This window comes from Rhinatrema bivittatum, chromosome 8 (genome assembly GCF_901001135.1).
Source record: "Rhinatrema bivittatum chromosome 8, aRhiBiv1.1, whole genome shotgun sequence".
NCBI lineage: Eukaryota > Metazoa > Chordata > Amphibia > Gymnophiona > Rhinatrematidae > Rhinatrema > Rhinatrema bivittatum.
This window is the reverse complement of record NC_042622.1, coordinates 20,689,268-20,714,937: the sequence shown is the minus strand read 5'-3', so window position 1 is coordinate 20,714,937 and position 25,670 is coordinate 20,689,268. Positions and strand designations below refer to the sequence as shown.

Sequence of the window (25,670 nt, the reverse complement as noted above, 5' to 3'; positions counted from 1 at the left end):
CTATTTTCAAAAGGCCCGGCGGCACGCATAAAGCCCTGGGATGCACGTCCCAGGGCTTGAAAAAAGGGGCTGGGTGGGGGTGGAGTCAGCGATCTCTGCCGCTGTGTCAGAGATTGCGTGCCAGCATCAGCCGGCAGGCGCAAAAGGTACAACAAAAATTTTTGGGGGGTTAGAGTAGGGCTGGGGAGGAAAGGTTAGGGGAAGGGGTGGGAAGGTCAAGTTAGGGGGAAGGGAACGGGGGAAGGCTGTGCGGCTCGGCGCGCACAAGATGCACAATTGTGCACCCCCTTGCGCATGCTGACCCCAGATTTTATAACTTGCGAGCACAAGTTATAAAATCGGGTGTTCATGTGCGCATGCCGGGTAGCTCACGCACATGTACGCCTGCACGCAACCTTTTAATATCTACCCCAATGGTTCTGTGCATAAAATCTACCTCAATGGATCCTCTGCAGTAAAGACCATAGCAAAGAATTCCATTTGTTTTTCTGCTATGGTCTTATCCTCCCTGAATGCCCATATCAAAATCTAAAATTCATACATTTGTATATCATAGCATATATATATATATATATCCCATAGCATTTCATATAATCCATATAAGTGGTTCTCGAGCCAAATTTCAGGACTTGCCCAGACATTTGACTTTCAGGATATCCACAATGAATATACATGAGTTATATTTCTGTAAAGTGGTGGTAGTACATGGAAATGTGTATCTCCTGGATATTCATTGTAGATGAGAACCTCTCTACTCCCACATGCCTGCTCTTTTGGGTATAGTTGATGCACAATATAAAATCAAATAAATGCAGAAAAAAATTACAAAATGAATGGGCCAAGGGTATAAAAAAAAATGTATTATCATATGTATATAAAAACATGCATTTGGTGACAGTAAACATTAACATTTCAAGCCTGCTGAAGTGCTATCTGGTGCAGGGTGTGCTATTTTGTCCCCGATTAGATTATCTAAAGACTGCTGAGGCTTCAGTACTTAAGGCCTATAGACAATAACTCCCAGCTGTCATTGTTAAGGATCAAGGCATCCTGCTGTAAATTCAGTAGTACACGAAGAGATGCGAGGGATAATTTTCCAGTACAGCGCTTTGTGAAAAAAAAAAGTTATATTTAATTTTGCTGTTTGATTTATAAGCCTTGACAGCACAATTAATAATTTCATACAGAGGGATGTTTGTGAATGTGTGATTTACTAATATTGAAAAGATACATCAGAAAACCTTTAAGCAGATGTGATCCTTTGGCATAATTCAGTTACATATTACATTGTCTTTGCTTTGAGGCTCTTCTTTCTCTTTTGATATCTCATATATATCAAAGGTGTATAATTTGCCTACAGACACCGAGGACATAGAAACCCTTCCGCGATGAGCACGCCTGGAGAAGGGAACCTAGGTGGACTGGGGAGCTCATGAATACACATTTGAATAATTCTTTACCATAAAAATAATCCCAACCTGCAAAGCATTCAGGACCAGAATCCCATGCTCTTGGTCAACCAAAATTCATTTTTTTTAATTTGAGCTCGTGGCCCCATTTGGATCCTGGAAAAAAAACCAAACTGGAATCACAGGAGGCCACGAGACCCTTCAGAGGATCAACAAAAAATAATGCAGCACATGGGCTGCCAAGACTACAAAAGTCCCTTTCTTCTAATATGAATTTTAATTTGAACTTAATGACATGCAATATTTCTAACTGTATTAGCACAGAGGACCCTGCTAATGTTTAAGAAGGCAATGAGTGGTTGAATGCTAGCATTTTTAATGAAGCGCTTTGTTATGACTTAATTCAATTAACATTTACATCAATGCCATCAGATGGTCCTATGTGCATTTTCCCCAACCGTATAGCCGACTTTATTGTCTTCCTTTCTTTTTATAATGTTTTGTGGCAACTCAAAGTAGAGTCTCCGGGGGTCCAAGATGGCCGCTTGGTAGGTGGCTGCTTTTCCTGTGTGTTCCCGCTCCTCACCAGTTTTATCCTGTTATCAATCTGCCATCCACGGCCTTAAGATGGTCAGGGATACTCCTAAAAGACTGCTGCCGTTGATGTGGGGCGATCAGAGTGCATGCCCCAAAAGAACCCTCAAAATCAGCCCAGGGAAAGCTTCCTTATGAGTGATAAGCCTCCTGGGTGCCATGCTCAACATGATACGGGAGGTGTTGGGTGTTACGCGTGCCATCCGCAGCAGACCCGCGGCACGGCCCCCTCACCTCTCTTCAGTAACCCCAGCGCCTGGTCCCTCGTCTCCGGCAGCAGTAGGCCGCCGGCTCCTTCCTCGGGCCACCCCTGGTGCCTCCGGCTCAGCTACAGACCTTGGTGTCTCCATTCCAGCTACCACTGCTACTGCTCCACGCCGGACCTCTCCACGTGGCCTGCGGAGAGACGCTGCTACTCAGCGCCATGCATCACTGAAACTTAAGTAGGGCCCGCGGAGGGAACCGAGCCGCGGCCCCGAATGATGACATCAGCAGAGCACTGGTACTTAAGCCCAGGCTCCACTCCCTAGCTTTGCCTTTGCAACAGGTCTCCTCGCTGGTCAAGTACTTGTTGCCTCCTGAGAGAGTCGTCTCGTTCCTGTGTTCCTGTTCCTCATTGATCCTGGTTCCTGATTCCTTTGCTCCTACGTTCCTGCACTTCACCCTTCCTTGGATTGCCTACACGGATTTTGACTCTGCTTTGCCTGACTACGTCGTTGACTCTCTCCAAGCCCGGACCTCTGCTTTGCCTGACCATGCCGTTGACTCTCTCCAGACCCAGACCTCTGCATCGCCTGACTACTCCATTGCCTCTCTCCAGCCCAGACCTCTGCCTTGCCTGACTACATTTGACTTTCTCCGTGATCAGACTTCAGCCTTGCTTGCCACTGCTTCCAGATTGCCGCCAGCCCTGACTCCAGCTTGCTCTACGATGCCTCTTCAGCCTATGTCCTGAACTTGGCCTATTCAGGCTTCGGCCTGCTCTTGCTTGGGCGCCCCCTGTCTGACTTTGTTCCTTTGGCGCCCGAGTCTCCGGGACACTACCTCATCCAGTACCAGACTGTACCATCGCTCTACTGCTGTCTCTGGGCTGACCTCGATCCCCCCATCGACGATGACATACGGAGGCCCACCTAAGTCCAACCGGCCCCGGCTCCCAAAGGCTCAACCCGCGGGGAACGAGGGCTGGTATTGGTGAAGCGCCAGCTGGCCTCCGTACATCATCCCACTCCACCTGCCGACGGTGGGGACCTGTAGGTCCCTACCTACAGGTTGTGTGAACCTCACCTCGGCTCAAGGGTCCACCTCCAGCGCAAAATTGGGGGAGATCGATGCCCAGATAGAGTCCAGTCTGGATGACAGACTTGAGTCGGTGGTGACCCAAATCACTAGCTTGGTGGCAATGGTCACAGAGACCACAGCTCGACTAGATGCTTTACGAGAACGTGTAGAGGTGGTCAAGATGGTCACATTTAAGGCATCTGGACAAGTTAACACAGCAGCTTTCTGAGAAGCAGGATGAGGTGGAAAGCAGGAGCCGCCACAACAATATATGTATTGTCAGTCTTCCCAAAGGCATGAAAGGCTCTGATGTGGCAGGGTTCTTTGCAGAATGGCTCCCACAAGTATTGTAGATCCTCAAGGTGGACTGAGCGCACCGCACCCTGGGAAGCGCGAAACCAAGAGCGCTGATTGTGCGTCTCCATAATTATGCAGACAAGTCCTGGATCTTGGATGTGGCCAGAAGCATTCCTGATCTGAACCATAATGGCCAGTGGATTTATATGCTCCAAGACTTCTCAGTGGGCCTGCAGAAAAAGCGCCAAAGTTTCATCAAGGCCAAACGGCTATTTTGCCTAAGAGGGACCCAATATGCATTATTATACTCAGCCATGCTATGGGTTAGGCAGGATGCCTTACACAGTTTTAGACTTCGGCTGCTGAAACTGAGCTATATGCAAGAGGCCTACCAGCCTCCGGAGGCGAGGGAACCTAGGGCTGACCGTGGCATTGCCAGGCCGCTGGATGGATCGATGCAACGGAGGAGCAGGGGCCCGCCTCATTGAAATCACTCAGTACAAATAATGAGGGGGTGGGGGAGGTTAGGGGTTTGGGGGGGTTTTGGTTATGTTTAATATTGGGGAGATTAGGGATATGGGGTGGGTGGGGAACGGAACTGCCTCCAGAGAAAAAAGTCGATTTGGCTGTATGTTTGGTGGGTAGCGGAGAAACGTGTATAATTCCTTCTAGAGGGATATTTCTGCTGCCTTCGGTCCCCGTGCCCCAGGGTTTTCATTAAAAAATTGGAGACCTTCTCTTTGGTCTGCATGGGCCAGTTGATCATCCCCCGAGCCTATTGTGATTAGAGTTCAGAGATGAATTCCAGTCCCTCCTCACCACCACCACCACCACCACCACCACAATTTCAGCATCTGAGAAAGCAACTAGTTGGGCTGCCAGGTTTCGATGGAAGCTATTCTGGCCAGATTAGGGTCCATGCTCAGGGGCTCCAATATCCTCTTCGGCTAGGTTGCCTTTAAAGGCTGGTGTGGTGGGAGGGACATGGAAGCTTCATCCGTTCCATGTAATTCTCATATGTTCTTGTTAAAACTGTTCCATGTAAACCGATGTGATGTGCAAATGAATGTCGGTATAAAAAAAACTTTAAAATAAATAAACAAATAATAATAAATGTGTCCCTTCCGAGTAGGGGGGAATTCTCGCAATTGATACTTAAAACCCTCCAGGAGTTCTCCCCGGTACATTCTTTTCAGGATTGTAGTCCAGTATTATTATGGAAAATGCTCAGGGCTGTGTTACAGGGGGGCAATTGTGGGGTGTGCCAGCCACTTAGACAGAGGCTGAAGCTGCTCTCACTAAGCTTGGACAGGCAACACGGGGAGCTGCTCCAGGCACATAGAGAGAGAGCTGCAGAAACACAGAGCTGAGATGGACAGTAGCCAGAACAGCACAGGTCGAGAAGTCCTTTTCTTTCTTAAAACAAACAAACAAAAATCTAAAAACATGGTAAGAACCAGCTCCTTCATGGCCAGGTGGCTGAGGAAGAATTGGGTGGGGTAAGGCAGTAACTGGCATCTGTACTGCCTCGGGTGTCTCCATATACCAGGCAAAGGGCATCACTCACACCTTCTCTATAGAGGTGTTGGCACATGTGATCCGACAGGGATTCGCTAACAGCAGGTTTTAAGCTTGCAGGTAAAACTCACAAAATATCCCGTACGTGGACAATGTTTGGTTATTTTTGGCAGACCTCAAGAAATCGGTCTCTAGGATTGCTTGCTGACCTGTCAGAATATGGCAGGGCCTCTGGATATAAAGTTAACTACCAAAACTCGGACATTTTCTTGTTTGATCCTGAGATGACGGAGGGTGGAGTCAAATCCTTAATACCCTTCCAGCAGGCACGAAACGGGTTTTGATACTTGGGCATTTTTATTCCGCCTTCTCGGGGGGGACTTACGTGAATATAATTATGCAGCAGTGGTTAGCAAAATACAAGCCGATCTTCTTTCCTGGGCAGATAGAATAGGGGTCTTAAAAATGAATGAGCTGCCGCGACTGGTATATATTTTTCACCATGTTCCATGTTCTCTGCCTAGGGTTTTTATTTATTTTTTTTTTATTCCAGTACTACACAGCAGCATAAACAAAATGTATTTGGAAAGGGAAACCTTCTCAGATCAAATTGGCAAGATTATGCCGTCCTAAGGTGGAGGGGGGGGGGGGGGGGGGAATGGTGCTCCCTAATCTCCGGGGGTACGACTGGGCAGCGGGACTAAGCTGTCTCAAAGGATGGCAGGGTAGAGATCCATCCATAGCACGGCTGTCCCTGGAGAACGGAATGATCGAGGGTAAGGACCTGCTTTTTTATCCCCACCCGTCCCCACTCCACCCATAGCCAGGGTGCGGAAGGGGGCACCCTGCTATAGCGCACCCACTGCGAGTGTGGAAAGAGGTCTGTAGGAGTTTGCATCTCCCAGAGCGGGTGCGGTTGCCAGAGCCTTTACTCAGTTGTGACACAAGTCTTTCCAGCCACAGGTTTATGTGCCGGCGTGACCAACTGGTGGGAACTGGGACTCAAACCCATAGGACAGTTGTGGGATGAGGACGGCTGGATGTCTTTCGAGCACGTCCGGCTGGATTACTGTGTCAGCCTCAGATCTAAGAACATAAGAACATAAGAATCTGCCATACTGGGTCAGACCAAGGGTCCATCAAGCCCAGCATCCTGTTTCCAACAGTGGCCAATCCAGGCCATAAGAACCTGGCAAGTACCCAAAAACTAAGTCTATTCCATGTAACCATTGCTAATGGCAGTGGCTCTTCTCTAAGTGAACTTAATAGCAGGTAATGGACTTCTCCTCCAAGAACTTATCCAATCCTTTTTTAAACACAGCTATACTAACTGCACTAACCACATCCTCTGGCAACAAATTCCAGAGTTTAATTGTGCGTTGAGTAAAAAAGAACTTTCTCTGATTAGTTTTAAATGTGCCCCATGCTAACTTCATGGAGTGCCCCCTAGTCTTTCTATTATCCGAAAGAGTAAATAACCAATTCACTTTATTACAGGATTGTGAGAGAGTACAGGTTGGAACAGAAGACTCCCCTCTGCTTTAGAAAAAGCTCTGATGGATGAGGGCTCCAACAGAAAGGGTAGTCAAGATCTTTCACAAGGCCATGCAGGGCCATAGGGATGATCCTCTTCCCTTGGTAGAAAAGTGGAAGGCCGATCCGGGCATCTAAAATATCCCTGTGCAGTCGTAGGGTCGAGCTAATGTATAAACTCTTTCACAGGATGCATAGATATCTACCGTTTTCCGTCCGTTTTTTGCCTTCCTTGCCAAGAACCTGCTGGCAGGGTTGCGACTGGGAAGGTACATACCTGCTTATGCGGTGGGCATGCATCTAGACTCAAACATTTTGAAGGGAAAACCTCCAGGTACTTGACAGTACCAATTCAGCTCACCAAATTCAGGGTGTTTTCTGGGAGACGCAGAGGTCTATAGTCTCAACAAGTCACAAAGAAAATGGTGCGAGCAGGCGGTGCATGAAGCTGATGTGACTACAGCAGCAACCTTCTGGAAGACGATCCGCTGCTCTCGCATTGGCACAAGCAGCTTAAAAAAAAATTGCCATACTCGAAAGGCTGACTTATTCACTCTGCCATAAATCCTCACTGCATGACAGAATTTGGGGTCCATATTGGGTCTTGCACCGTTCCTAAAAAGAGGGGCGATGTAACGTGATAGCGTGGAGATGCTTAGTCTGTACTTACTGATCGTGTAATGCGATGAGAGAGGCTTTGCATATTTCTACACTGATATGTATAGGTTCATATTTACCATGCTGCTTGGTTCCTGTTACAAATAAAAAGTTAAAAAAAAAAAAAAAAAGTAGGAGTCGCTATTTTTTTTTTTTAAACCACGAATGCCGTGGAACTAGAGGTGCTAAAAGTAACCTGAACGTTAAGCAATAAGAATGGACCACGTGTACCTTGGAATTCTCCCTTTGTTCTCTGCCATGCACATTTGAATTCTCATTTGCATATAAAGGAGCAGAAAACCTGACTGAAGTAGTGAGGATCCATTCCCCTACGCAATTATTTCAACATTTGAACACTGCTCCACTGAAACAGAGAGGCAACAAGAGCAGCGTTGCATTTTTACTGCTAGCAGATTATCTTCTGATTGTTTTGGGTCGGGTGGGCTGTATTTTGTTTTTAAGGATTCTTTTTAGATATACTCCGCCTAGGATTTGGAATAGTGCAGCACATAAAATTTTTTAAATAAATAAAAGTGGACACTTTTTAGTCCAGAGGGAAAAAAATGTCCTTTCAGCAGCCCTGTTCTAGTGAAGCAGATCTATAACCAAGCTAATAATGATTTCCCATCTAATTCCTCTAGGAGTAGATATTCTTTGTTTCCCAGTTAAAGAATGGGGGCGAGATGAACAATACAAATTGGTGTTGAAAGCCCCTGCTTTAGAGACGCTGGACGTCTGATTGTGCCCTGGCTGAAAAATAATAGTCCAAGAAGTTTTATTTGCACTGGCGTCTGAAACATGCGACAGCCCAGCTCTGTACCATGTAAGCGAGCAATGAAAAGCTTGAGCCACATGTTGTCAAGCACATAATCCTATCTGTTGGTTCATCTCCAAAATAAATATTTCCTTGCCTAGCATAAGAAAACATTTTTATGTAGGCACGCCCTACATGATTCTGACGTATGTGTCGGAGACAGAAAACTTTGTGCTTGTCTATAAAGAAATTGGTAGGGAAAAAGGTCATGAACTGTTTAGTTTTGTGCAGGAGCTTCAGGATTTCAGCTTAAACACTTTTTCTGATGGCGTGCCTGAGTGGAAAGGTCCAGTACTGCTATATGTGTGAAAGGGTAATCAAAAAAAGAAGCTTCCATTCCTTGGACAACTTGATACGTCCATTTTACTGCCACTTCCTGTTGAAAGCTCGGCCGCTTGATCTGACCCAAGTCAACCTTGAAAAGCTGATCCAGTCCTCGTTTTCTTAAGCTCTGTCCTGTCATGGGGCCTGTAGGTCTGTTTTTATGTGTAGGGGGGGGGGCGTGAGGAGGGGTGTTAAGGAGGGAACTATGAGTAGAATAGGGCCGGATTTTCAAAAGGTTACGCGCACCGGGCATATTTTCAGAAGGCCCAGCGACGCTCGTAAAGCCCCACGACGCTTGTAAATCCCGGGGCTTTACAAAAGGGGTGGTCTGGGGGTGGGGCGGGGGCATGGCCAGAGGCCTCTGCACGGTTGCTGGGTCAGGGATCACGCGCTGGCAGTTGGCCGGCGCGCGCAACTTACTTCAGCCCCAGGGCTGTTAGTCAGCCAGAGTGACTCACTGCTCTCTTGATTATCAAATGTTGGTACCTAATCAAACCAAATCACAGTACCTTAACACCTTTCCAAGGTAAGTAACTAAACTGAACTTTTCAACCTTTTTACTTAGGTATACACTGCTCCTAGCTTATTTCTAGCTTCTGGCTACTTTTTTTTTTTTTTATATATACAAACACTCTAACTTTTGCTGCCTTACAGACTATTAAAAATAAACACACTAACTACTGCTTATTAGTTGCCTTACTGACTATTGAAAAATACAGTCTAACTTCAGTTTATTCCCTGCCTTACTATTAAAAGCACAAATACACACAATAATATTCACAAAGAAAATTTCCCAAACAAAAACTTACTGATTCCTTTCAGGCACCAGCAAGATGATCCTCTCCTCTCAGTGCTCCCACTCGGGCCAATATAGAAAAAAGTGCGGGAGAGCCGCATGCAAATGAGGGCACACGGTAAAAAGAGGTGCTAGGGACACTAGTGCATCCCGGGTTTGGAAAATGGACGCCGGCATAATTAAGCTTCCGTCTTCCGACCCGCGGGCCATGGGCCGATTTTTAATTTTTAATTTTTTTTTTTAATTTTTTTTTACTTTTTTCTGCTTTTCTGTACACTTTTCCGGTGCTGGCAGAAATTAACGCCAGCCTTTGACACGAGTTATTTTCTGAAAGTAAAATGTGTGGCTTGGCTGCACATTTTACTTTCTGAATCGCACGGGAATAACTAATAGGGCCATCAACATGCATTTGCATGTTGCGGGCACTATTAGTTTCAGGGGGGTTGGCCGTGTGTTTTTGATGCGCTATTACCCCTTTCTGTATAAGAGGTAAAAATAGCGCATCAAAAATGCGCGGCCAAACGCGGACTGTATCGGCGCACTGTACTGTATCGGCCCGACTGAATGTTAGAACATACCCTTTAATGGTAAAGACTCTGGGCAATTTAAAAAAAAAATCTGTGACAATAGAGGATATAATAGATCAGATTGACAAACTAAAAAGTAACAAATCACCGAGATCAGATGGCATTTACCCCAGAGTTTTAAAAGAACTAAAGTATGAAATTTCTAACCAGTTACGAGTAATCTGTAACCTATCATTTAAAACAGCCATGATACCTGAAGACAGGAAGGTGGCCAATGTGACACCAAGTTTTAAAACGTGCTCTAGGGTTATCTGGCAAACGTCATACTGGTGAGCCTAATGTCAGTGCTGGGCAAAATGGTAGAAGCAATTCTTAAAACCAAAATCACTGGCCTTATAGATAGACATTGCTTTATGAAGAAGAGTCAACATGGTTTTAGCAAAGGGAAGTCCTGCCTTACCAACCCTTTAGATTTTTTTGAAGATGTAAATAAACATGAGATAAAGGTAAGCTGGTTGATATATTGTATTTGGATTTTCAGAAGGCATTTGAAAGACTTCCCCATGACAGACTCCTCAGGAAATTACAGAGTTATGGGATAGGACGCAGAGTTCTGTTATAGATTCGTAACTGGTTAAAAGGCCGGAAACAGAGGGGAGGACATAGGGAAAACACACGCACAACCCCTCGCTAAAAACCCATGGCAGGTTTTGCGTGAGTGCATGCAAATGGTTTATAAAAGAAGCAGTTATCCATTCACGGGCTTTGCAGGAGCCTTGCTAGCAGCAGGGCTGGTGCTAGCATTTTTACTGCCCTGTGCAAACAATTACTGTGCCGCCCTCCACCTGGGTTTTTGTTTTTTTTAACACAGCATACCCCAACTCAATGAAACATGCAGAACACAAGCTCACCCTCACCAAATTCAGAATAAAGAGACTATAAACTATAAACAGAAACTGACCGCAAACCGCAACAAGCCAGACTCTGTATGCAGTGCAGCAATGGAGAAACAGAAAATCCCCAGTCCTCATAAATCATTCATCAAACAATAAAATCAAGGAATATAAATCATTCATATTAGTAAAACCATACTTATAAAAATAATATTTCCAATGATCTAATGAAGACAATAACTTCCAATGATTAAGAGCTCATACAAAATTTTAAAAATTTCCCAAACAACAATAAATTATTGCAAAATGGCAGACACAGACATCCAATAAGTAAAACTAATAAGGATGGAAAATTCACCGCTCTCCATACCTGGAAACTTTTTATTTCCAGTCATCCTGAGTAAGGCATGGATTAGTGAGGCAGCACACATTTTCTTCGCACATACATGCACACACACACACACACACACATACACCCAGGCGGGCTCCCATTCACACACATAAACAACACCAGACAAGTTCACATTCACACTCACGCACACAAACACACAGCAGACAGGTTCGCATTCACACATAACCCCCCCCCCCCCAGACAGGCTCCCATTCACATGCCCAGCCTCATTCAGGCTCCCATTCTCATAAACTCCCCCAGTTAAGCTCACATTCACACACACCACCCTCCCAGGTCAGGCTCTCATTCACACACACACACACACACACACACCCCAGTAAGGCTCTCATTCATACACACACACACACGTACATACCAGCGGGAACCATTCTGCTCATGTACGGCCCCTACACTAATCAAACCATGCAAGTCTAGCACTTCCTCTATGCTGATCTCGTGCATCGTGAGATCAGCATAGAAAATGTGCTACCTGCACGTGTTTTGAACAACATACAGGACCGTTGGCGGCCTCATGGGCTGCTTCTTCCAGCGCCCCTCCGGGCGTGCTGCCCTGTGCAATCTCATGGCATGCCCACCCGCTAGCGCCGGGGCTAGCAGGGAGAAGGGTTAATGCAGATTTTTTTTAGTGCCTGGGTCGGGGCAGGAGTTAAGTTAAAACGCCTGTCTGACAGATCATTTTTCTCATTGCTGGCACTGGTGGCAGGGTGTGTGTGTCCGTGCAGCTCCGGTACAATCATGGATTACGTTCGTGTTTTTCTGAAGCTATGGTACATTTTGCGGGTCAGCCGAACAGCGCCTGAAGCCTCACAGAAGTGCAGTGAGGCAGACGTTCAGAGAGAGAACCAGCGGAGAGATGACAGTTTCAAGGAGGTCCTGAGAGGATTCCCGCTCCCAGACCACTGACTGGCTTGAAAGGGAAAAGGCTTTTGCCCCGATAATCATCAGTCACGGGTCTCCACACACCGACGGGTTTTCCGCGCGGGTTTCTGTGAGGATGTCTGCGCAGGTTGCTACAGGGGGCCTTAAGCATGAGGTTTTACATGCATAATGGCACGTATAATTGTTTCTGCGCAGAATTTCTACGCGTATCTCATTAGCATACTCCTCTGTTATTACATCCCCGCCCAGCCACCTATTTTAATGTGCGCACTGAAAGAAAATATGCACAGATAAACAGCACCAATTTCAGTATGGGCCTTATTACATCAGCTCCTATACGATCGGTTTTCTAAATGTAGAAAAATTATTAGTGGTAGTGGAGTATCACAGGGATCGGTACTGGCAACTGTGCTGTTCAACATATTCATTAACGATCTAAAAAAAAAAGGGAACAATGAGTGAGGTCATCACATCTGTAGGTGGCAAAAAAATATTCAAAGCTGATAAAACAGCAGCAGATTGTGAGATAATGCAAAGGGACCTTGTGAGGCTAGGAGACCGGGCAACTGAATGGCAGACGAAATTTAATGTGGAAAAGTGCAAAGTGATGCACAAATAACCCCCACTACAGGTGCACGATGCTGGGTTCTGTGTTGGGAGTCACCACCCAGGAAAAGGACCCTGGAGTCCCTGTGAACAATATTAGAATCCTCATCTCAGTGAGCGATGGAAATCAAAAATACGAATAGACTGTTAGGAATGATCTGAAAAGGAACGGAGAATAAAACAGAAAATATCGTATTGCCCTTGTATCCAGCCACGGTGCAATCATACTCTAAGTACTGTGTGCAGTTCTGGTTACCCCCATCTCAAAAAAGTCATAGCAGAAGTAGAAAAGGTACAGAAGAGGGCGAAAAAAAATCATGAATGGAATGGCTCTCATATGATGAGAAAACTATGCAGGTTAGAGCTCTTCAGCTTGGAAAAGAGATAAAAGAGAGGGGATTATAACAGAGGTTCATAAAATCATGAGTGGGGTGGATCAGGTAAAGAAAGGAGGGTTATTTATCCTTTCGAATAAAACTAAAACAAGGGGACGCTCCGTGAAACCGACACCCAGCAGACGTAAAACAGATCATGGAAAGTAGTTTTTCACTCAGCGCACGATCAAGCTGTGGGATCTGTTGCCAGAGGACGTGGTCGAGGCGACGAGCACAGCGGGGTTTAAAAGAGGTTTGGACAAGTTCCTGGAGGAAAAGTCCAGAACGCATTCTTAGCCAGGCAGACTAAAAGAAGTGATTTCTATCACTGCGAGTAACAGGAATCTGGGATCCGCCAGATACTTGCAACCTGGACTGGCCACTGTCGAGACAAGATGCTAGGCTGGATGGACTTTGCTCTGGCCCAACATGGCACCTCCTATGTTCTTATGCTCAACAGAAAAAAATGGAAGAGATTGAAAGTTTTACTCTAGGGAAAAAATGTTCCAGTTTTGCACCAGTGTTTTTTGTTTTGTTTTATTTTTAATCATTGAAGAGACAGATTTTCAGTGCCAAATCTGGAGCAATTTTTCAAATGGAGCAAAGGTTTCAGAAATCTCTCCAGGATCTTTAGCAAGCAACCATCCTACCTTTTCAGAACTGGTAACGGGGTGTGGACGGACCTCTTCCTTCATAATAGCGCTACCCACATAGAACGCGCATGCAGCCAAGCCAGGTTTCTCCAACACTGGGATCAAAGCCTAACAAGTCAACATAAATGTTTTTTCTATATCAGGGACTATAACACTTGGGAGTGCAGTATCGAGGGCATCTTCAACCAAGGTAGATAATTAACTGAATTTCCACACAATGCCTGGCTGTTTCTTAGGTGCTTGTTTTACTCCGAGGTAGATAAAGTCAACAGAATAAAACCCCCGGATTTCGAGAGCGTTTCGTTTCATTTTTAAATGAAACAAATAAAAACAAAATAGGCGTTTCATCACGCTCTTTATTTTGTTTAGAAACGAATGCACGTCCCTTTTTAGCCTTGTAGTTCGGGCCCTCTTGCCAGTCAATTGGTTCTTTCTAGTTTCACTCTGGATCCGCTGCCAGTTCTCGGTTCCCCCAGCAGATCTTTAACGAAAAGGCTGACTGTAACTTCCCGCTGTCGTAGCACAGCGGGACTCTCTCAGGTGCAACCTCCAAACTGTCAGGGCAGCTCTGTCTGACCTCATGATCTTGGACTTATTATTCCCTCAAAAAAAAAAAAATCGGAAGACCAAACCTTTGGCTTCCTCTGACTTCCCCCACCAGAGATATGCACCTAACATCCTCAAATATCTGGGGTCCTAGGTTATAATATTTTTCTATCTTTCAGTTTAGGCGCCCTGTCACACATATTCCCAGTCTCAGCCCGACCACTGAGTTGCCTTGAACGGTTAATCATAACAAACTGCTATCAAGTGACACCCTAAGTACTTAATATACAGTATCCTGTATACACATGCATAGAAGTAAACATCTGTAAATCTATACTCTAGTTTATTACCATCATGATGTTGTGGTACAAATATTTATAAAATACTTTTTGTCCCGCCATCCCCAAATGCTTAATGTAAAGCAGATGTGTCTTAAATTCATCTGTTTGGCTTGGCATTCAGAATTAGGAAATATTTCTCATCCGCCAGACCTCCTGCAGCAAAAGAAGAGCGACACAGGACTTATTATGGGATTCATCTGTTTACAGCTGAACAATTCGCAAGATGATCTTCCAAAAGCTTCACATCAGGATATTTTCCAAGAGCTTCAGAAACATGTGGAGTGCTGTCGATAATCCGAGAGCGTTTTCGTTCTGAGCCCTGCATTTCTAACCACCCCCAGCCACCCCTCCCAACTTCGTCTGCATGCAAACAGGAATTTCATATGAGCAGCCACCAACCTGGAAGGGTGTTTTTCTCGGGTCCAAGAAGGGACAGTGACTTTTCTACTCCTTCAAGGCAGGAAATCAAACTGGGTCTTGCAGCTTTGCATTAGGGATGCACGTTCGTTTCAAATTATATAAGATGCTTCAAGGATATTTTTCATTTCTAAAATGAAAATGACACAAAATCAAGCACATTTTTTTTTTTTTGTTTAGTGCAACTAAAATGAAACAAAGGAATTTGCAATTTTATGACAGCCTGCGTAGAATTCAAGTTCACCTGTACAACGATAGACGGTAATTAAAACAAATGGGAGCTCATGTGCCCATACACACACACGTTTTGGCAGGCGATGTTACGCTCGGGCTGTATTCTGGTGTTGTGAACACCACCTTCTGGAGTGACTCCAGGTAGAGAGAGATAGGGATGGCTGGAAAGTCTCTGATGATGGTGACAGTGGAGCAGAGTAAGGCTGGAAGCAGTGTCAAATTCCAGGCTGGGTCAGGGCAGACGGTAGGCAACAGTGTCAGAGTCCAGGCTGGGTCAGGGCAGGCGGCAGGCAACAGAGTCAGAGTCCAGGCTGGGTCAGGGCAGGCGGCAGGCAACAGAGTCAGAGTCCAGGCTGGGTCAGGGCAGGCGGCAGGTAACAGAGTCAGAGTCCAGGCTGGGTCAGGGCAGGCGGCAGGCAACAGAGTCAGAGTCCAGGCTGGGTCAAGGTACCTAGTAGTAAGGCAGAGAGCCCGAAGGCCACACACATACGGCAGGGCAGAGGGCCCGAAGGCCACACACACACACACGGCAAGGCAGAGAGCCCGAAGGCCACACACACGGCAGGGCAGAGGGCCCGAAGGCCACACACGCACACAGTAGGACAGTGGACCCGAAGGCCTCACTCACACGGCAGAGCAGAGGGCCCGAAAGCCACACTCACACGGCAGGGCAGAGGGCCCGAAGGCCACGCACATACGACAGGGCTGGGAGCCCGAAGGCCACACACTCACAGCAGGGCAGAGGCCCGAAGGCCGCACACAGCGCAAGGCAAGGCAAAGCAGGGTAGAAGGCCCGAAGGCCACACAAAGCGCAAGGCAAGGCAAAGCAGGGTAGAAGGCCCGAAGGCCACACACTGCGCAAGGCAAGGCAAAGCAGGGTAGAAGGCCCGAAGGCCACACACAGCGCAAGGCAAGGCAAAGCAGGGTAGAAGGCCCGAAGGCCACACACAGCGCAAGGCAAGGCAAAGCAGGGTAGAAGGCCCGAAGGCCACACAAAGCGCAAGGCAAGGCAAAGCAGGGTAGAAGGCCCGAAGGCCACACACAGCGCAAGGCAAGGCAAAGCAGGGTAGAAGGCCCGAAGGCCACACACAGCGCAAGGCAAGGCAAAGCAGGGCCCAAAGACCACACGCACAGCAAAGCAAGGAAGGCTAGAGCAGGGAGCCCAGGCGAGCTCGATGCCGAAGCACCGAGGGAATTGCCAGGCAGGGATATAAAGGGAAGTCCAGAACATAGAGTGAACAAGGGAGATGGACTGGGCCCGTCAGGAGAGCCAGCTCTAGAAGGACCCTTGGTGGTGAGGCGGTTGCACAGCAGCCATAGCCGTAATAGGCGATGAAGATACCCTGGAATTTGGAATCATGCGCGCACTTAACGCGCGTATATCATAAAATGCACCAACCGCACATAAGTATGCTTCTAATTTTAAGAGGCTACTCGTGCGCAGCTAGCTCGCGTGTGTCTTCCATCGGACTTTGTCGGCTTTTACGCACATATGTCAGTGGATTTTAAAATATGCTTGTGCGAGGCACAGTCCCAGTTTTTCCAATTAGTCCACCAGTTTGTCCAGTTAATAGCGGGGGTCTTTCTGGTTCTTCATCCTACATGCAGCCCAATTGACCCGGACCCATCACCCTGTCCTATAAGCCTTACGGACTTGCTCCTTATCAGAAGCAGCAATAAAGTTACAGGGATATCTAGTGTACGCGTGCTGCGGCTTTCGGTTTTATACTGCCGAGGTACGCGTGTAAGTCTTGGTCCTGCACCGGAATGCCCATGCCCTTCCCTTATTCCTCCCGTGAATAAGGAATGCAGGCCCACATACACGCGTATGTGGTCATTTTTGCGCGAGCATTGCTTTTAAAATCAACCTGTAAGTTAGCTTCCTGTAAATTAGCAGGACCATGCACACCACAGTGTGGCACAGGCACACACATTTACACGTGCTAGAGAGTGAGCAGTTAGGCGTGCACTTTCCAAGGGAAGACTTCCACACGTACTTTCGGGCATGCAACCTCCTCCCCCTGGGGTAACTTTCCAAAAGCGTGTTTTACGTGTACAAGCGCTTCTAAAAATTATCCCCAATGTTTAGAAGTTGAAAAAAATACCATGTATCCTCATATGGAAGTATTTTCATGCTTTCGGAAGTCAAATAATTAACAGTCCAATTCTTGTTTGTCCGTTAGATACTTTCACCCTTCTTTTTTGGATGCCTTGAGGAGGGAGAAAACCCTACAAATTGAGTTTACATGGAACACCAATGCATATTGTGCCTCTCCTTTTTCTAAACTGTGCTCAGCATTGAGTATGTCTTGTTCTTGGCTGAAGCCCACATAATCAGCATTTTGCTGCATAAGATGTGACACTGCTAAGGAAGAAGCGAATTTGCATGAGTTATATTCGCCTTAGCTTTTGTTAAGTGCAATAAAAGTCTCACACCTTCGCAGGCCCACAATCCTGAATCTGGTTTGCATTTTCAGCACTGTCTAAATATGAAGGGTAGAAAGACAAGGTGCAGTTTGTACAGGGAAGACTGGTGATCAGATCAAACAAGAAAGCTCTGGCATTATCTCTAGGGCTGTAAACCTAAACACAAAAAAAGAAAGTCCTTATCACATCTGGCAGTTTCCTGAACAGATATCACTTAATTCTATTGTAGGGAACAGAAGCAAAATTGGGAAGCTGTTAGCTATTTCACTGTAGGCAGATCTACTCTTTGTTCTGATGGTTTATGCCTAAATGATCGTGACAAATGACAAACAAAAGGGACAACTCATCCTCTTAATCGCATACACATTTTACTAGGGTAATGATCTGAAGGATCCTTAGGCCTCCAAAAACTGGTGAATTTCTGACAGGGATGTGCTTTTGTTGGCAAACGTTATTTTCACTGTTTATGTAACCCCCCTGTATAGACTGATGTTGCGTTCGCCAGGACGCAGGCTGCTCCCGCCAACCACTGCCCTTAACTCTTTGGCTGGGCTGGCCATTCTGCCTCCTGACGCGGCTGGACGCCGCCAGCCCCAAACAGCTGCGCTCCTCCGTAGGCGCGCGCGCCCTTCATCCTATTTAGAGGGCCCACAGCGTGAAAAGCCCCGCAGCGCCTCCTGATGACCTCACACGCTCAGCCCTATAAAGAGCCCCTCTCTGTCTCTTGCTCTCTGCCTCAGGAACAGGTCCAACTGCTGAGTATAGTGCGTGTTGCTTCCATAGCCTGTTTTCAGTTTTCATCTTCAGCCTGCTCCAGTCCTCATCCGCCCGACCTGTCTGCCTCATCCCCATCCGCTCCTCCTCTTCTCCCTCAGATGGATACCTGGGTTTGACCATTGCCTGGACCCCGGCTATGCCTGTTCATCGCCTGCCTATAACCTTTGCCTGGCCTCAGACCGCTTTCCAGTCACCACCAGAGACCCTCGCCTTAACCCTGCCGGCCCCGGCACCCAAAGGCTCAACCCAAGGGGAACATGGGCTGGTAAAGGTGAAGCTCCAGACCGGGCTCTGCTTCACCTGGACCCGCCTGCTGACAGCGAGAACGCCTCCTGCAGGTAGAGCCAATCTTACCTCAGCCCAAGGGTCCACAGACACACGAACTGAACTAGGGGGGCCACACAGTTCCCAGGAGCTGCTGAGGGAGATACCAGGGTTCGCCGGCATGGAGGAGGCGTGGACCACCGGGGCCCCTGGCGCACTAGTGGGGATCTGTAGCACAGTCATTCGCTTTTACCAGTTTGTATTCACTGGTAAAGGAGTCCTCTGCGTGAATGAAGTCCCCCCCCCCCCCCCCAAAACACGGAAAGTAGTCAGCTGTGGTGTTCAGCTCAAAAAAATGTACTTAGGTTGGAAAAACAAAAATCCAAGCTAATATGGCAAAGCTCATGCATAGCAACACAAACGTCATCCCTCCATCTCTTTATCCAGGGTGCATGGTCTGACAGCTCCTCTGCTTTCCTGTGAATCGGTGCCCTCGCAAAAAAAAACCTTCCCTGAGAAGGGTGGGAAAAATCTTCTCGTCCACTAGCGGGAGCTAGAAGGGAACAGAAATCCCCAAATCCCTCCCTCTCTCTCCAGACGATGCAAAACTTCTTCCAAAAGAAAACAAAACGGTTTCCAGCAGTTTCAGCCCACTGTTGACCGGTCACGGGACTGTGACCACCGTTAACCTCGAGCCCTGCCAGAAATGAAAAAAAAACCTGGCCCTTACGTCAGGTCACAAATGTAAAAACTTCCAGTCTTTCAAAATCTCCCAAAGGCCCAGCATAAACCTCCTCTCTTGCCCCCAACCTGGAAGGGTCCCACATTGAGCAAGCTCAAGAGAGAATACGTATGCTCACCGAGCCCGTCCCAAAAAGGGGATAGCTAAAAGGAGGGGGGGTTTCAAAGCTGCAACACCCCCCTCCCGGTGCAAGAAAAGGGAAAACTCTTAGGGGGGGATTTTAAAGGCGTTGCTCGCATTAAAAGGCTGACAGAGGCGGGTAAAAGGGCTGACCATGAGCACCTCAGATTTCAAAATGGCCCAATTATGTGCGTATGTTCGGGTGCGGAAAAAAGGGGCGGAGCTAGTGCGTGTCAGGGGTGTTCTGAGAAGGGGCCGACCCTTAGGTGCCTAAATTTGGATGTTAAATCCCACGCCCGCAGCGCGCATCAAGCCGTTACCTGCCCTTATTTATCTCTGCCCTTGATGAGGTGTTGGTCTGAAGAAAACTCGTTTTAGGCCTAAAAAGCCTGGGTGAGGGGGTCTGGGTAAACTGGGGGGGAGGGGGGGTGCAGGCTGAAAGAACCAGAGGAGTCTGGATGACCTAGAGACAGACTGGGCAAACTGGTAGACAAAGTGGTCATACTGGCTATTTCCTTCATGCGCGCGCATGTTTTAAATATCTGCTTAACTCTTTGCGTTAAAGCTGGCAAGTCCCTATGGTAGAATCGGGAATAACGTTTGCTCATGTGACCACGTAAAAGTAGGAGCAACATACGCATGCTAGGTGTATTTTAAACAGCACACGTGCATTTGCATGGATGATTTACAACTCCTGCGTATGTGCACGCGTGCGCACTCGTTTTAAAGTTACCGTCCCCGTGCAGAGCCCCCTCCCATCTGCATTGATTTGCATCCAAAATAACACCAGCCCATCACCAAACGTCTGCCCTAAAAAAACCCTCAATTTTGAGCCCCACCCATCTCACTCTCTCCCGCCCAATCTGAGTAGAAAAAGGGGATCCGAGCCAATGGCCTCCAACCAGCCCAATCCCCACCCCCCAGCTCTTCCCCTCCATCCCTAACTCTGCATACTGTCTAGCATTCCTCTGACATCAAGACAGCGCCTTACCAGGTACCAGCCTGGCTTTGTTAGATCATGCAGGGAAGGGGGGAGTCCTGCTTCTGGCTTGGGGTGGGGACTTTTAAGCATTAGAGGGGGAGGGGAGTTGGAAGCCTGGAATCAATTTTTCCTCTATGCAGATTAAGTGGGGAAGGAGGGGGCAGCCAAGATCAACCACATTTTTTTTAAAGTTTTGGCACGAGGGAGATCGGTAAGGAGACACCCCCTGCACCCCCCCCCCCCCCACCCCTCAGACCCAACAGAATTATTTTTAAATGGTGGTGGAGAGGGAGGCCCCTGGATCTACACCATAAAATCTGACATAACATGAAACAAACTGCAGACAGTTCAAGGCAACATAAGCAGATCGACGCAGAGCACGCGCCAGAACTCTCCGGGTGTCACCCAGAGACTCCAAAATGCTAAATGAATTGTTGGGTCTCCGGGCAAACAGCAGAAAACTCCAGGCTACAGCTGAAGAGCCCCCCGCGAGCCCCCGGAAGAGATCGTCATGTCAGTCTGGGCCTGCGCGGGCAGGCAGGAGGAGAAGCAGGTGGCTGTGTTCGTTTAGGGCCACGGCAGTGGAAGTGGCAGTAAGGAGGAGTCATCCTAGGTCTGGCCAAAGGCGCTACAGTAGCATCTTGTTGTGCCCACCAGATGGAAGGAGCTGCTGACGCTGGGGGAATGGGGAAGGGGAGGAAATGTGTGTGTGTGTGAGAAATTATGATACAGTGAGTGTGAATGAGAATGTGTGTGTGAGAGTAAGCATGTGAAAGGGTTAGAGAGAGTGAGTATGTGGGACAGAGGGGTGAGTGAGTATGTGTAAGCGTGAGAGACAGTGAACGTGTGTGTAAGAGTGAATGAACATGATTGTATTAGAATGTGTGTGGGAGAGAGCGAAGTGAGTGAATGAGCATGTGATTGTATTAGAATGTGTGTGGGAGAGAGAGAGAAGTGAGTGAATGAGCATGTGATTGTATTAGTGAGTGAATGAGCATGTGATTGTATTAGAATGTGTGTGGGAGAGAGAGAGAAGTGAGTGAATGAGCATGTGATTGTATTAGTGAGTGAATGAGCATGTGATTGTATTAGAATGTGTGTGGGAGAGAGAGAAGAGAGTGAATGAGCATGTGATTGTATTAGAATGTGTGTGGGAGAGAGAGAAGAGAGTAAATGAGCATGTGATTGTATTAGAATGTGTGTGGGAGAGAGAGAAGTGAGTGAATGAGCATGTGATTGTATTAGTGAGTGAATGAGCATGTGATTGTATTAGAATGTGAGTGGGAGAGAGAGAAGAGAGTAAATGAGCATGTGATTGTATTAGAATGTGTGTGGGAGAGAGAGAAGTGAGTGAATGAGCATGTGATTGTATTAGAATGTGAGTGGGAGAGAGAGAAGAGAGTGAATGAGCATGTGATTGTATTAGAATGTGAGTGGGAGAGAGAGAAGTGAGTGAATGAGCATGTGATTGTATTAGAATGTGAGTGGGAGAGAGAGAAGTGAGTGAATGAGCATGTGATTGTATTAGAATGTGAGTGGGAGAGAGAGAAGTGAGTGAATGAGCATGTGATTGTATTAGAATGTGAGTGGGAGAGAGAGAAGTGAGTGAATGAGCATGTGATTGTATTAGAATGTGTGTGGGAGAGAGAGAAGTGAGTGAATGAGCATGTGATTGTATTAGAATGTGAGTGGGAGAGAGAGAAGTGAGTGAATGAGCATGTGATTGTATTAGAATGTGAGTGGGAGAGAGAGAAGTGAGTGAATGAGCATGTGATTGTATTAGAATGTGAGTGGGAGAGAGAGAAGTGAGTGAATGAGCATGTGATTGTATTAGAATGTGTGTGGGAGAGAGAGAAGTGAGTGAATGAGCATGTGATTGTATTAGTGAGTGAATGAGCATGTGATTGTATTAGAATGTGTGTGGGAGAGAGAGAAGTGAGTGAATGAGCATGTGATTGTATTAGAATGTGTGTGGGAGAGAGAGAAGTGAGTGAATGTGTTGTGCTCCGGGTGTGGATCCTTGGGCCGACCGGCAAGATGGGACGGTCGGAAGGCAGACACACTCAGTGAGGGATGGATCTTCACCTGGAAACCCGTGACCCCACCAGAGGAGCTGTTAGGGCCCGGGTCGCTAGGACTTAGGTGGCTTTGCCCTGGAAGTCCGAGGTCCCCCCAGGAGGAGCCCGTAGGGACCCGGACCGCTGGGACTTAGGAGAGTCACAGGCGTGAAGGGAAACCGAGGGCGGACTGAAGTCTGGGCTGGCAGCTGAAGACAGGAACGAGGAGGCGTACCGGAGTCTGGGTATGCAGCAAGCAGTGGATCCGAGAAGCGAACCAGAGTCGGGGCAGGCAGCGAGCAGGCAGAGTCGTGAAGCAAAACCAGGATCAAGACAGGCAGCAGGCAGGCAGAAACGTGAGACAAACCAGGATCAAGACAGGCAGCAGGCAGGCAGAATCGTGAGACAAACCAGGATCAAGACAGGCAGCAGGCAGGCAGAATCGTGAGACAAACCAGGATCAAGAAACGCAGGATCGCAGCAACTAACTCTCTCCAAGGAGTGACCACGTTGCAAGGCAAAGCAAAGAAGAAAGCTGCGGGTTTAAATCCCCTTCCGGGGCTGACGTCAGAAGGAGGGCGGATCGGCACATCCGGGTGCTGGGAGCTCAAAAGGACAGCCCTCGCGCGCGCGCGCGCGTTCCCCTGCAGGGGGCGGAGCTATCCTCGGGCTTTGCCGGCGTCCCCACGAGGAGGACGCCGCTGCCATGCGGCCAGGCCGGCCCGGAATCGCGCGGCTCGCGGCGCAGGAAGGAGACCCGCGGGGAAGGTAAGGGCCCTGGTCGCTGCGTAAGCGACTGGGGTCGCAACAGTACCCCCCTTCTTACGCCCCCTCCTCAGGGGACCCGGCTTACCGGGATTGTCCTGATGGAAGCGGGCTAACAGCGATTTGTCCAGAATATTCCGGGCTGGCTCCCAGGAATCCTCTTCAGGACCGCAACCCTCCCATGCCAACAGGTATTCCCAGCGACGAGCCCGGAAACGGACCTCTAGTACTTCGCGTACCTGATAGGTAGGTTCTTCATTAGAGGAGGAAGATACAGCATCAGTCGAGGGTTGATGGAAACGGGAGAGTACCACTGGCTTCAGTAGAGAGACATGGAACACGTTGTGGACACGTAAAGATGAGGGTAGACGGAGTCTATAAGAGACCAACCCTATTCGTTCAGCGATAGTGAAAGGGCCACAGTATCTTGATGCCAATTTCTTGGAGCGGCCCGGCAAATGGAGGTTTCTGGTGCTTAGCCATACCTTAGTACTGGGTAAGAATATGGGTGCTGGTCGACGGTGGCGATTGGCATATCTTTGCGTCTTTTCGGCAGAGGAAGTGAGTCGGCGTTGGACCGACCTCCATAGATGATGAATGTGCTGGGCCACCGTTAGCGCTGCCGGTGAAGGCACGGTAACAGGAATGGGCACCGGAGGTTTCAGGTGGCGACCGAAAACGGTCTGGAAAGGTGATTGTCCTGTTACCGAGTGGGTGTGGTTGTTGTAGGCAAACTCGGCCCAGGGAAGGAGGGACACCCAATTGTCTCCTCTTTCGGAGATAAAACTTCGAAGGAACGTCTTCAAGGAGCTATTCATGCGTTCGGTCTGCCCATTGCTTTGTGGGTGGAAGGCTGTAGATAGATTCAACTGTATCCCAAATTTCCGGCAGATGGCCCGCCAAAATCGAGCCGTGAACTGTGGGCCCCGGTCAGAAACGATACTTTGCGGAAGTCCATGAGCTCTGAAGATATGCTGTGTGAACAGATGGGCTAACTCTGGTGCTGAAGGCAACTTGGGTAATGGTACGAGATGAACCATCTTGGAGAAGCGGTCTACTGTTACCCATATCACCGTATTGCCCTCGGAAGGGGGTAAATCCACCACAAAATCAGTGGCGATATGGGTCCAGGGTTCCGTGGGAATAGGAAGAGGCTGCAGAAGCCCCCATGGGCGACCGCTTAGAGGTTTCTGCCGGGCGCAAACTGGGCAAGAATCCACGTACAGGCGTACATCCTGGCGCACCTTAGGCCACCAGTAATAGCGGTTGAGAAGATTGAGGGTCCTCTCCCTACCGGCGTGACCACCAGAGAGGGAATCATGAGCCCAGGCAAGAACTCTTTTGCGGTCCCTGCGAGGGACTACAACACGTTCTACAGCGGATACGATAGTATTGGCTAACTGGAGCTTGGCTGGATCAATAATATACTGAGGGATCTCCTCCTTCTCCTCCGGAATATCATTCCTCGAGAGGGCGTCCGCCCGGAAGTTCTTCGCGGCAGGTCGATACTTGAGGAGAAAGTCAAACCGACTGAAAAACAGCGACCACCGTGCTTGTCTGGGGTTCAGCCGCTGGGCTTGGTTCAGGAATTCCAAATTCTTGTGATCGGTGTAGACCGTCACAGGATGAGTCACCTCCTCCAACCATTGCCTCCACTCTTCTAGTGCCAACTTGATTGCCAATAGCTCCTTATCGCCAATCCCATAGTTGTTTTCGGCGGAAGTGAATTTCTTGGAAAAATAGGAGCAAGGGAACAAATGGCCAGAAGAGGACTTTTGTGAGAGGACCGCCCCTACCGCAACACTAGAGGCATCTACCTCCACGAAGAACGGCTGAGTAGGATCCGGATGTCGCAAACAAGTGTCATGGAGGAAAGCCTCCTTTAAGTCCTCAAAAGCTTTGCAAGCCTCGGAAGGCCAGATTCGAGTGTCCGCACCCTTCTTGGTTAGGGTGGTGAGAGGTGCCACCAGCTGGGAATACCGTGGAATAAAGTGGCGGTAGAAATTTGCAAAGCCCAAAAAACGTTGCAAAGCCTTCAGGCCCACCGGCCGGGGCCAATTTCGGATGGCAGATACTTTGCTAGGATCCATGCGAAAACCAGTTGCAGAAACGATATACCCTAAAAAGGGCAAGGAATTCTGCTCAAAGAGACATTTTTCTAATTTCGCATATAACCGATGATCCCGCAGATTCTGGAGTACCTGTCGAACATGTCTTCGGTGAGAGGCTAGATCCGAGGAGTAGATAAGAACGTCATCTAAATATAATATAACGCATGATTGTAGAAAGTCCCGGAGAATCTCATTCATTAAGTGCTGGAACACCGCAGGAGCATTGCATAGGCCAAATGGCATCACTAGGTATTCGTAATGTCCATCCCGGGTGTTGAAAGCGGTCTTCCATTCATCCCCGGGACGGATACGAACCAAAT

At 48.0% G+C, this 25,670-nt stretch overlaps 1 long non-coding RNA gene across 3 annotated transcripts in view; it reads right to left on the bottom strand.

The window, feature by feature from the left end:
* Positions 1–25,670, bottom strand: part of LOC115097997 — a 102,779-nt gene that overhangs the window by 28,560 nt on the left and 48,549 nt on the right. For all 3 annotated transcript variants that reach the window (XR_003858387.1, XR_003858388.1, XR_003858386.1), the window contains 2 exons: positions 14,854–15,001; positions 14,464–14,607 (listed from right to left, as the gene is read on the bottom strand). This is a non-coding gene — a long non-coding RNA (uncharacterized LOC115097997). The remainder of the gene's footprint in view (positions 1–14,463; positions 14,608–14,853; positions 15,002–25,670) is intronic.